This window comes from Cimex lectularius, unplaced genomic scaffold (assembly GCF_000648675.2).
Source record: "Cimex lectularius strain Harlan isolate CLEC.00 unplaced genomic scaffold, Clec_2.1 scaffold33, whole genome shotgun sequence".
Classification (NCBI taxonomy): Eukaryota; Metazoa; Arthropoda; class Insecta; order Hemiptera; family Cimicidae; genus Cimex; species Cimex lectularius.
In genome coordinates this window covers 142,382-155,783 of record NW_019392683.1, presented here as the reverse complement: position 1 = coordinate 155,783, position 13,402 = coordinate 142,382, and the positions used below count along the sequence as shown (strand labels likewise).

General features: G+C 36.9%; 1 protein-coding gene and 1 pseudogene across 4 annotated transcripts in view; both read left to right on the top strand.

Annotated features, from left to right (window-relative positions):
• The window catches only part of LOC112126498, a 358,621-nt gene that overhangs the window by 223,585 nt on the left and 121,634 nt on the right, over window positions 1–13,402 (top strand). The window lies entirely within an intron of this gene.
• On the top strand, window positions 1,580–1,707 carry LOC112126501 (annotated as a pseudogene).

Here is a 13,402-nt window from a genome sequence, read left to right as displayed (position 1 = left end):
AAGCCTCAACAAAAATTTATACGTTTTTGTCACTGTTGCCCTTTATTAGAGTGAGTAGTAAGCGGCCAGTTACAAAAGACGTTGACGAGAAATCAGTATTCTATTAATTATCACGAGATAAAGTTACAATAAGTCCACTAGTTTCGTGGTCCGCTTGACCAATTAATATCTTACAATTAATTAAGGTTTTCAGTTGAGATAAAAAAGTCAATGGCACGAGCGGGATTCGAACCCACGATCTTCGGCTTGCTACGCCGCTGCTCTACTACTTGAGTTGTCGTGACCTCGATCCACTAGGACACCAACCTCCCATCTCAGCCACACCTTTTGAATTTTCCGTCCTTTTTGCCGTTTTTGAAATGTCGTGTAATCTATTTGATTCTCGGTGACAAATGAAATGGCCGACAAGTGTAAGCGGACTAAAACGATCTGTAACGACCAAATTACATGTTCGTCACTCCTCAGATCACAGGAGAAAGCTCAAAATGTTCAATTTAAGATACAGTTTTTTCTGTAAGTTCCAGATTCTTCTGCTATCGCCATACAGTCAGAAACGCGACTCATCAGTAAAGAGCAGCATTCCAATTGGTGTTCTCTTCTAGGCGCTCGTTGCACCATATTCTCCTGCGTTTCTGGTGGCGGGCTGATGCTGCAGGTGTCCCACAGGGTCATACGACGTGAGGCCAACTTCCCACAAACGATTCGTTCATAAAGGCATTGCCAAAACATCTTGCACTTCATTTAGGATCTGACGAGCACTACGGAAAGGGTTTCGTTTTGCAGCAATGACAATATTTCCGTCCTCCCTTGGCGTCAATTTTTCTGTTCTCCATTGGCTCCAGACCTCCTATTGGCACTTCTATTCTGTCGGGAGACCATGCTCTGAGAAACGCCAACTGCCTCTGCGGTATCCACTTGCCTGCGACCTCGATGACTCATCCTCACAATAATATTGCGAACTTCTGATTCAAGATGATGTCTTTCAATGGTTACAAGAATACAGAAAGAAAAGAAATGAAGAAAAGAAAAGAATACAACTGGATTAAAATGGAGAAAAGCTATTCGCTTACAAAATGACTAATCTTTTTTTTTTTTTTTTTCACTGGGGCTTCCGACATCTAGGTCATTTCAGCCCCCAACTAAGTTCATATTCTATTTACCCTTTCAAACACTACATTCATACAAATAAATACATTCATACACATAATACACATAAATACATCCATACAGTACACTCATTCCATTTGGTCGGTGGAGTACTTTTATAAATATTCTGCCATCGACCCCGAACACTCTTACGCTCTCATCGTTCGAGGGGTGATGATGACGTTATATTTCACCCTCACCCCTCACCATTCACGCTAATAAATACATGCACCCAGACAAAACATATAGACACACAACACATAAGACATACTATATACAATAAAAACCTCCAATTTCCCCTAAAAAGCAGAACAGGGGACTCTGAAACTCCGTGTTCGAGAACTCTTCTTAAATCCGGCGGCATGCCTACACGCTCTCTGTATGGAGCCAAGGCATGACACGCCTCTATTATGTGGGACATCGAGCAACCTTTCTCTGCATAAGGTGGCAATATCGTAATCAATGAAGTTCTACTGAGATGCGATTATTGCTTGTTGAAAACTAATCTTCATTATTCTTAAGTAAATTCTTTATTAAAAATGAGGATTAACAATTGTTTGTTTTTCGTTTGTACTATCCATTTTGTTTTATCTAAGTACAAGTATAGATCGGTTAATTTAATTAAAATTAATAGAATAAGAATAAATTGCAAATATCCCTATTCATTTTAGAGCAGTTTATATACCTTTATATTAATAATATAGTAATAAATTGAAGGTTTGAAATAGCTAATCGTAACTTGAGTATGATTGAGATAATAATTTCCATGGTTACAAGAGAACAACAATAAGAAGAATACAACAATATTTTAAGTGCGGATTAACAATTTTTTTGTTTTTGGTTTGTATTTCATACTTTACTTTATACAACTAAAAGAAAATATCGGTTAATGTAATTAAACTTAATAGATAGAATAAGAATAAAGTAAACATATCCCTATTCATTTTTGTGCAGGTTATTTTTAAAATAACCAGAATAATTAAATCTTGTGAAAAAAGTGTATAGGTAAAATATTTTTTAATTTTTTATTTTACCAAGGGTTAAGGCAAATATGTTTTTTTTTCTAGCAGGTATTCGTTTAGAAATGGTATTCGGCCTCGTTTAACTCCAATTTGTGCATTGAAAATCAAGTAAAATTTCACAAATATGATTTATTAGTCAATGTTTTACTTCGATTTCGACATGGATTATCATTAAAACTGGAGCTCTTTATTTATAAAGGCTAATCGGCGAACCGGTTTTTAATAAGCAGGTTGATATTTTTCTCTCTTCCTTTTTAAATCCTCGATTTCAATGACGAATTCTGATGTGCCAGGAAAAGATAACCGCCCCTTTTCCTAGCGGTCGAGGGCTTCCTTTTGATAAATTCCGTTCAAATCAGTCTTCCACGTCCGCATCACCGAGAGACACAAAACGAATGCCCCCATTGAAAATGATTTAACATTGGGAAAAGGTAAATAAAGTTATTTCTGCTTTCGCTTCCAATCTGTCGTTATCGGGCCCGGAGAACGAGTTTCGCCGGGAGATAAACTAAATGGAAATCTGATTAATACCACCTCGGAGCCCCTCGGGCACGCCTTTTTCCCACTGGTTTTTATCATTTGTGAACGCACAGCCGGTAGTTAGAACCGCTAATCGATGTATCGTGTGCCAATATAAACTTTATCCGTATTGAAAGTCAGATCGAAAACCCACGATTAGAAATTTGTTTTCAACTCATCTGACGAACTGGATTGATTGGATTTGCTTTGAGATCGGCTATCTGTCATCATTAACAAAAACGTTTGATTATTTTTTCCATTGAATTCAATTAAAAATAAACAAATTAAACTCACGACATAATTACTGCATCGATAAAACATTTATTATAAAAACACTCACAAACCTTTATCTCTTACACTTGAAATTAACTACTACATCAAAACCTTCCTTATATGATCACTTTATAGTTATCCAATTTAGCTATGATTACACAAAAACTATCGTAATATATTAAAAATGATTCATAACGAATAGTTGCACATTAGCCCCTCCTATGTGACAGGAATGACTTTATTTTTATTAAAAATAGTAACATTCCCAAAAGTACTACTGTACTACTTGTTGTAAAAGTTAGTAGCCTGTAGTAAGAAACATAGAAAGATATGAATCAACGTGGTAAAACGGATTGCGAATAGCAAGTCTATAGCAAGCAAATTAACGTTTTAGTCGTTCAGAACTGTTTTGTTTTCTCTTGCCGTTTGGGTCATTTTAGAGGTCCATCCTGGCTCACCACAGGGATATGTGATTGGGTACAGCATGGGATCAGAATAAGAGTTTAAACCAGAAATTAACTTTGGACCGCGTTGAAGATAATGCGCAACATCTTGATGACTTTGTTTTTCGTCTGAAAAATGACAAACTCGAGCTCATTCTTCTGTACATTTGTTAAATCTATGCACAACCAACATGTGGATCTCTCTATCAATAAAACAAGTTCAAGTTTTCGTCTTGCATCGTTTCAGGTGCATTCATGCAAACTGCAGCATAATGGTTTTTAGCCAAAATGCCATCAAGGGCTGTCAAAACTGCGCGGTCCACTTTTTTTTCTGGTCATCCTGAACACACATCCACAGCTTTGGATCAGTCTATAAAATAAATTGTCTGTTTGACAGAACTTCACTTTCACGTGATCACAAATATGAATCAGTGAATCTCTCCTTGTATTTTAAAACAATAACTTCTGGAATTTCTTTCCTCGTCAAATAAAAAGATAAATTTGTATAATATTAATATTTTAATTATATCTTTTTTAAAAGCTTGTTAATTGTGTGAAATTCCAGATAAGATGGTGGGAATCGAACCCACGACCTTCGAGCCGAGAGTCTGACCCGCTAACCGACCCCAATTATACATTTGATTTAACTCAATTAAAAACAATTAATCAAGATTTTTGGTTGAGATAAAAAAGTCAGTGGCACGAGCGGGATTCGAACCCACGATCTTCCGATAGATACGCCGCTGCTCTACCACTTGAGCTATCGTGACCTCGATCCACTCGGACATCAACTCCCCATCTCAACCCCACCTTTTGAATTTTCCCTCCTTTTTGTCATTTTTCAAATGTGTAATCGGATTGGATTCTCGGCGACAAATGAAATGGCCACGGAGAGCTTTAGTGAATTATACTTCATTTAAATTCATTAAATTCACTAATTTCGTGGTCCGCTTGACCAATTAATATATTACAATTAATTAAAGTTTTTGGTTGAGATAAAAAAGTCAATGGCACGAGCGGGATTCGAACCGGGTTGAGATGGGAAGTGTGTCCGAGTGGATCGAGGTCACATAGCTCAAGTCGTACAGCAGCGGCGTATCTAGCCGAAGATCGTGGGTTCGAATCCCGCTCGTGCCATTGACTTTTTTATCTCAACGAAAAACCTTAATTAATTGTAATATATTAATTGGTCGAGCGGACCACGAAATTAGTGAATTCAATGAAAAACCTCGAAAAAGTATCTTTTTTTCTTACTTCATCTTAGAACAAATATTGAAGATAAAAAGCCGAAACGTGTTTGACAGGATCACGAAAGGACCAGAAAGAAAGAAACAAATTAAAATGAAAAATAAATGGTCACAGCAGGATAAAATTTAATTGCGGCACACACTACCCATAGAAGGCTGTTTTAAACAGAAAATGAAGAAAATCTGATATTTTGATTCATTTTTGGGGTTAATATATCTTGATATATATGGAATTTCACATTTTCAATAGACTAGTTCGTAATTCCGTATTAGAAAATTATAATTGTACGGTTCTTATGTATTTTTGTGGAGGTTTATTTTTTACATATAACTTAGTTGATAAGGCCATCTCTCGTTGTATTTTAAAATAGTAAGGTCCAACTCCTGTAATTTTTTTCCTAGTGAAATAAAATAAATAAAATTTAGAAGTGAAATAAATTGTATAAAATTAATATTATAATTATATCTTTTTTAAAAGCTTATTCATAGCTTTGTGTTCTTTATTGACTAGAGAAGGAACTACGGTCGGTATATTTTTTTGAGAAAGGAAAGGGATTGAAATTCCAGATGAGATGTTGTGGGAATCGAACCCACGACCTTCGAGTCGAGAGACTGACACGCTAACCGACCCCAAGTATACATTTGATTTAACTCAATTAAAATCCTTTTCTTACTTCAACTTAGAACCAATATTGAAGATGAAATGCCGAAACGTGTCTGACAGGATGGAGAAAGGATCAGTTAAAATGAAAAACAAATGATAAAAGCAGGATAAAATTTAATTGCAACACAAAATATCCATCGAAGGCAGTTTCAAACAAAAAATTAAGCAATTCTGATATTTTGATTTATTTTTCGCGTTAATATATTTTTCTATAAATGGAATTTCAAATTTTCAACAGGCTACTTCGTAATTACGTATTAGAAATTATGATGATTTTGGTGGTGGTTTGTATTTTACATATAACTTAGTTGATGCGGCCATAGTTGATTTTATATCGACAGCAAGTTGATTCATCCTCACTTTTCTGTTCTACATGGTTCATTTCTTAACGTCTAATGATGAGTTGTTTTGATATATCTATCCTCCAAGATTTGGTCAATTTTGTTAGTAAATTATTGTCAGTATGACTTTGAAAAAATGAGAGAAATAAGTGTCTAATTTTTTTTTATTTTGATTAATAAACGACACTGGACAACCTAAAGTCTATATCATTTTTGCAACTTGATATTCAATTTGAACACCATTCTTTGAGTATCAAAAACATCATATGAACGTTGAGAAAAATGGTTCCAAATCGTACATGCACTAACTGAAATCCCAAGCGAATAGCAAGTTTATAAATTTTTCATTGCTTAAGAGTGAATGCAATTAGTCAGAGGGTAATTGGAAATTTTAGAAAGGCCCGGTTATTTTCACTTGGACCTTTCCCCTCGGGCCGCGACGTTCACCGTGTCCGCGACGCCAATCTCGCCAAAAGGGTATTTTGGAAGGGCTTATCTACGACTCGTTTTTGATCCCATGCCACAACCGCCTGTCGTACCCGCGGGACGGCTAATTCGGTTCAAAGGCCTTGCCAGGAATTCGCACCTGTGCCAAGGGCCGATCAGGTGTGCCCAACAATCAGAGCAAAGCACTTTTGGAATCGGGTTGGGACCGTTTTCGCCCAGAGAGGAGAATTTGATGACATAATTGCATAAACAATAATTTAACTTTTTAAAAATCAGTCTATTTATGCCAAAAAATTCTACAAACTTAGTCCTTTCAAGCTTTCCCATCTGTATATTAATGTTTTGATAACTGGCCCATTACAATCACAGTCATCATCGAACAAAATCCAATTAATCTTGATAAATAACGACACTCGTCTAGGTATATTTAATTCTCTGATATATGGATGGAATGGAATCGTGATCTTTGGAAATTAATTATTTAATTTATATATTCAGTTTTACGGCTACTGAATGTAATAAATCACAAGTAGTAATATATATGCCGACCATGCGAGTACAACAGCAAGGTTTTTTTATTATAAATGACTAGTCTACACAAATTAACATTTTAGCTTATTATGTTCTGGACACAGCCAATAATTAATTAGTCAATTAATTGTCTGGTTTTATTGGTAGTAGCAAATCCATTGCGACATCGTTCCCAAATCTTTTCGACTTGACCTAGAATAATTTGAGCTGTGCAGTTTTTTCTTCATATGCACAGTAAGATTTTATATAATTAGTAAACAAAATCTTTCTGGTTAAATAAAGAAAAAACTTTAAATCTAATTCCTTTATCCTTAGAAGCGAGCGTTCCGCAAGGGTGTAGATTTGGTCTCATATATTCCGTATAGACAGCAGGCAGTCCTATCAATCCACAATCAAGCACACCCGGATTTAGTCCCCTGCTGCTAGAATGGTTCAAGAAATTGAGAATCTGAATCAACGAAATAAAATATCAACAAATAAATTACTACTGTATCACCCCTCCTACGACCTACTACAAACTCTGTCCTTACCCCAGTAACCAATGCCGTACGAACTAAAATACTAACAACTCATTTATTAGACATGACTGTGGTATCAATACCTTGATACATCCTAATCAGCATGCCTATTTACCAGGAAGATCAGTGGAAACTGCTCTGCATACACTTGTAGGAAGGATTGAGAAATCATTATGCAATAATGATTATACCTTAGGATGCTTCTTTGATATCCAAGGAGCGTTTGATAATGCAGATACCTCATGCATTATAGCAGCACTAAATAAATATAACGTACACCAACACCTCATAGGATGGGTGAAAACATACCTAGAGGGTCGGATGGTAAATATGTGCTTAGGTAACAGTACTCTGAGAATCAGGGTCACTGGAGGCTGTCCACAAGGAGGATGTTTATCTCCTCTATTGTGGTTAATCACAGTAAACAGCTTATTAGAGCTTCTGAATAACTCAGGCTTCTATAGCCAATTATATTCATACGATGGTACCATAATGATCACGGATAAGGATCCTCTGATTCTATCACTACTGATGAAGGAGGAGATGGGGTTGCTAACCGGATGGTGTGGTGACAAAGGTCTTTCGATAAATCCTGCTAAACTGGACCTGATAATGTTCAGCAGGAGAAGATCAATAGGCAATTTTAAAAACCCAAAATGTCAGGGTATTGAATTAAAATTAAGGATTCAATCAAATTCCTAGGGATAACGCTAGATAGGAAACTTGATTGGAAAGGCCACATCAAAAATATACATAGGAAAGGCACTATATCCATGGTGCAGTGTAGGAGAATCGTTGGTAGAACATGGGGTATTAAACCATGGGTGGCCAAATGGACATACACCGCGATCATACTACAAAGATTTCTATTTGCAGCCCTAGTTTGATGGAATGGGCTAGAAAACAAAGGGTCTATTAACAAGCTAAGGTCATTCCAAAGACTAGGTTGTATGATGATGACGGGAGCATTTCCCACTACACCAACCCTAGCTTTGGAAGTGATAACAAACACTACACCTCTACACATTGAGGTCAAGGTTAAAGCACTAACCAGCTGCTATAGATTAATTAGTGAAGGCAGCTGGAACCATAAGGGAAATAATATAGGACACTCGAAAATTCTACATTTATTGAGTAAGGTCAACAACCAACTACTGGGTGTAAGCGATAAAAAGGTGAAAACACCTTTAGGGAAAAAGTACTTTCAGGTAGTTACTCCCTGTGACTATAAGTATAGGTCTGACGATGACCATCGTAGCCTAGACTGCTTCACCGATGGCTCACTCATTAAGGATAAGGGAAGCGGTGCTGGTATACACAGACCTAAATTAGGGATCAGCATCTCCTCTCCTCTTGGTAATAACACCTCGGTCTTTCAGGCAGAGGTCTGGGCCATTAATGTTTGCTGTAGAACACTTATGGATAACAAGATTAAGCGAAAAGATATTAAAATCTTTTCCGACAGTCAGGCCAGTCTAAAATCATTACAAAAAGAACTATCAACATCTAGACTGGTAGAGGAAACCGTTGAACTCATTAATAGGACTATCACCAGGTATGAGAATAGGGTAACCCTCATATGGATACCTGCTCATAAGGGGCACTATGGCAATGAGGAGGCGGGCAGCCTGACCAAGGAAGGATCAAATACTGCGTTTGTCGGGCCACAACCGGTATTACCCCTCTATTTAAGCACAGCAAAAGAGAGTATAAGTAGCTGGGGCATGAAGCAATTCCTTAAGGAATGGAATATGTCCCCCGGATGCAGGCAATCGAAGGAGTTTCTGAAGGAAATCAAACCTAAAGAAACGAAATGGTTACTCTCTAACTCTAGGAGGGGAATAAGGAGGCTGATAGATATCCTAACGGGCCAGTGCCCCTTGAGAAGACACCTCTTCATAATGGGTACTATACCAGACCCCTTCTGCCGCTTCTGCGAAACAAAAGAAGAAACGGCTCGACACTACCTTGCAGAATGCGATAGGTATGCTAGGGAAAGATTTGATACTTTCGAAGGAGAGGACATAACCAAAACACTCCCCAGGATAAAATGGTCCACAATCCTGGGGTTTGTGAATAGGTCCAAAAGGTTTATGCAGGACTCGTGAGCCGACCAGGTCCCGGACATTTTAGGGCTGGGGTACGGGCCTACCCAGGCTTTTAACCCCTCGGGTCCTGGTCGCCCGCCCTGTGTAATATATATATATATATATATATATATATATAACAACTCATTTATAAATTAATACTACAGCCAATCTGAAAGTACGGAAATGAACTGAGTGGTTCAACCTAGTTCCAATCTACTAGGAATCCAGTCACTCTAGCCCAAAATCCATCGAGCTTCCAAGCTTCCTAGCTGGTATCCATCAAAGTAAATTGGAGTCCAAATGATCAATGGCTAGTTCAAAACTCCGCCGACACTAATCGATCGGCGATTGGAAAACCTTTTGCACGTTTTGGCCTTGCACTTTTCTAAAACCAAGAACACACCCGATGTAACGCCATGCAACGCTACTCGATGCTACCGGACGCAAATCCAATGTCCATTTTTCCATAAAGTTGCATTACCCCCGTGCACATCTGCCCGATGCTACGCAAGACTACCCTACTCTACGCTCTGCGATCCCCTCTGTCCAGATTTTCGTCGGGTCGCATCGAGTACAGTCTAAGACATAAAAGCCGGACATTCATATTTTCATTTCAAACTACATGTATTATTGTCATTATATTAATTGCAAAATTCGTTTTTTAATATAAACCAAATTAACCAGATCAAAAATTCGTTAGTTTTTATTTAAAAAAATTAATTTTAATGGTTTGGGATAAAATTGATCAAAACACCGGAATTTTTTATTTAACTAACACTGTATTCCATTGTTTTGCTCATAAAATGATACTATTTTCGTCGAGTGGCTTCAGAACAGGACACTCATATTTTTTGTAGTTTATTTCAAACTAAGTATATGTAATTTTGTCGTTATATTCCAATGTTGTAATTAATGCAGACGGCTACTAGCCATGCATATGGAAGTATACTTTGTATCAGTGTTTCTCTTTTTTGTTTGTACCAATTCTAATAAAGTATTGTGTATTGTATAATTACAACATTCCTATTTTAATGTCAGCCAAATTAAACGAAATCAAAAATTCGTAAGTTTTTATAAAAATTATCTAATTATGATGGTTAAGCAGAAAATTTTTCAAAACACAGGAATAACTTTATTTAAAAAAATTAAATTTCACTAACAATTTATTACATAGTTGTGCTCATAAAATTTAACTAACAATTTAGTCCATGGTTTTGCACATAAAATTATACTATTTTCTTCGAGTGGCTTCTGAAAAGGACACTCATATTTTTTGTAGTTTATTTCAAACTAAGTATTTGTAATTTTGTCGTTATATTAATTTCAAAATTCCAACGGTGTAATTAATGCAGTAATAATCTCTGCAGATGGCTGCTAGCCATGCATATGGAAGTACATTTTGTATCAGTGTTTCTATTTTCTGTTTGTACCAATTCTTATAAAGTATTGTGTATTGTATAATTACAACATTCCTATTTTAATGTCAACCAAATTAAACGAGATCAAAAATTCGTAAGTTTTTATAAAAATTATCTAATTATGATGGTTAAGCAGAAAAATTTTCAAAACACCGGAATAACTTTATTTAAAACAATTAATTAAGGTTTTTAGTTGAGATAAAAAAAAATCAATGGCACGAGCGGGATTCGAACCCACGATATTCGGCTAGATACGCCGCTGCTCTACCACTTGATCCCGCTCGTGCCATTGACTTTTTTATCTCAAAAATTTTGTTGTGCTCGTAAAATTTAACTAACAATTTATTACAAGGTTTTGCTCAAAAGAGGAGTTGCGGTTGTAATAGTGATTATTGTGATACACGCTGTGTGGCTGTACGTAGTACCCTTGACGTCGCATAGATGTGCACACCCTATCAAAACGTGGGAAGGTACGGGTAGCGTCGCATGACGTTGCATCGGGTAAGTGTGTTACCGGCTTAACTCTTTTCCCTGTAGTAATGTGAAGTTTGCTTTTTCCAGTCGTTTTGGTCTGCCGTCCTCGCTGTTTTCAGGCAAACACATTTCGGGTTCTCGCGAAATTTAGAATTATGTCTGAGCGATTTTATGTGAAGTCACGTACCTTTTATAGTTAGTAGTCCTAGTATTGTTTCTAGGATGTACAAATAGTGTCGAGATGTTGTGTGCGCAAATAGCATAGAAAAGTGGATATTTTGTTTGTGCCTTGCTCTTCTTATACACCTNGGGAAAAAAGGGCCAGGGGCAACGGTGGGAATCGAACCCACGACCGCGGCGTGAGAGTCTCTCATGCTAACCACTCGGCTACCGCGGTCCCCTAAACCGAACGTTAGAAGGCGAAATGGCGAAACGCACCTGACAAACTAATCAAGTATAGAAAAAACAAAATGATCGTTAACGACCAAATTACAAGTTCGTCATCCTAGCCTTCAGGAAGAAATATCACTAAATATGTCATTGTGAATAATCGTAAAAAAAAATACAACATACAATGACAAAAATATGATCCTATTAAAATTTCTACGATTCACGAGATGGATGAATTCTTGGAAGCGTGGTCACAAACGGAAATTAAGAATCTTGACCTTATTTGTATGATTAAATTTCAACTATGTACTAATTTAATTTTAAACGATTTTTTAATATACAAATGATTTTGTAACAATCTAGTGTATTGGTCTGTCTACCCTCACTGAAGTTGGCAGATATTAAGTAGTGTTGTTTGTCAGTGTCGGTCAGTTCTCATTTGGTTTTAATTTCATTCATTCATGTTTCTATCGATTTGTCTAGGTCTTTATTTTAGTAGTAAATTGTTATGTTCGAACAAATAGAATATATAAAGTAATATATTATCTGAAAAGAATACAAGTGACAGAATTCAACATTATCAGTTGAAAAGTTTTACCATTCAAGTAATCAGTCGATTTTTTCCAAATTGGGAATTTAACACATCAAATTGAAATCCTAAGGATATTTGGAAAAATCACAATCGCAACGTTGACAGCTAACGTCGACGTCGGGAGTGGTCATTCCTGAGCCGTCCGGGCGTTAAGCCGCGGTCGAACGGGAGGAGAGGTGGACTTCATTAGTCCTTTTTATTTCCCCGTTTTCAATAATAGCCCCTGCTCCCGAAGACTGGTTGTTATAGAATCATTACAGAGGCAAAGACCCCACGGAAGCAGATAGCTGGAAACCGGGCGGATTTTGTCCTAACGACTCGTTTTTGTTAATGGGTCCGGGGAAAACTGGTCGTGATGATTTACCCAATTTGACCGCTTTCAGGCGCCGGCTTTCAAATCCCGGCGGTAATAACTTTTAAAAAGCTATGCATAAAATAATTTCGCACATTTTAAACATCAGCCGGGGTAAAATAAAAAAAAAGACAAACGCCACATGACTTATCTCAATCATACTCAAGTTACGATTAGCTAGTTCAAACCTCCAATTTATGACTATATTATTAATATAAAGGTATATAAACTGCTCTAAAATGAATAGGGATATTTGTAATTTATTCTTATTCTATTAATTTTAGTTAAATTAACCGATCTATACTTGTACTTGGATAAAACAAAATGGATAGTACAAACGAAAAACAAACAAATGTTAATCCTCATTTTTAATAAAGAATTTACTTAAGAATAATGACGATTAGTCATTTTGTAAGCGAACAGCTTTTCTCGTCTTTTCTCCATTTTAATCCAGTTGTATTCTTTTCTTTTCTTCATTTCTTTTCTTTCTGTATTCTTGTAACCATTGAAAGACATCATCTTTAATCAAAATTTCGCAATATTATTGTGAGAATGAGTCATCGAGGTCACAGGCAAGTGGATATTCCAGAGGCAGTTGGCGTTTCTCAGAGCATGGTCTCCAGACAGAATGAAAGTGCCAATAGGAGGCCTGGAAGTGGATCTCAGCGCATTACGACGCCAAGGGAGGACGGAAATATTGTCATTGCTGCAAAACGAAACCCTTTCCGTAGTGCTCGCCAGATCCTAAATGAAGTGCAAGATGTTTTGGCAATTCCTTTATGAACAATCGTTTATGGGAAGTTGGCCTCACGTCGTATGACCCTTAGAGACACCTGCAGCAACAGCCCGCCATCAGCAACGCAGGAGAATATGGTGCAGCGAGCGCCTAGAAGAGGAACCAATTGGAAATCTGGGGCCAATGGAGAACAGAAAAT